The sequence below is a fragment of the Chiloscyllium plagiosum genome, chromosome 8, assembly GCF_004010195.1.
Source record: "Chiloscyllium plagiosum isolate BGI_BamShark_2017 chromosome 8, ASM401019v2, whole genome shotgun sequence".
NCBI lineage: Eukaryota > Metazoa > Chordata > Chondrichthyes > Orectolobiformes > Hemiscylliidae > Chiloscyllium > Chiloscyllium plagiosum.
Window position 1 is genome coordinate 30,338,482 of NC_057717.1, and position 583 is coordinate 30,339,064.

A 583-nucleotide genomic window follows, 5' to 3' on the forward strand; every position below is an offset into this window, starting at 1 on the left:
CTTTGACTCCCTCTTCCAAGTCATTAATAAAAATTACAAATAGCAAAGGACCCAGAACTGATCCCTGCGGAACTCCACTTGTAACTGGGCTTCAAGCTGAATATTTACCATCTACCATCACTCTCTGACTTCGACCAGTTAGCCAGTTCTCTATCCAAATGGACAAACTTCCCACTATCCCATGCCTCCTGACTTCCAAATGCCTTACTAAAATCCATGTACACCAAATCCACTGCTCTACCCTCATCCACATGTTTGGTCACCTCCTCTAAGAATTCAATAAGACTTGAACGGCAAGACCTACCCCTCACAAATCCGTGCTGGCTGTCCCTAATCAAGCAGTGTCTTTCCAGATACTCATAAATCCTATAGGATGGGTTACCTCCAGGAAAGCTAGGAGGGGTAGGCAGGTACTGCAGGAGTCTCCTGTGGCTATCCCCATCTCAGACAAGTATGCTGTTTTGGAAAATATAGTTGGTAATAGACTTTCATGGGAATGTAGCACTGACAGCCAAGTTACTGGTACTGAGACTGGCTTCTAACATAATGTGAGGTATATCCAGTTCCACACGATCGATGGTGA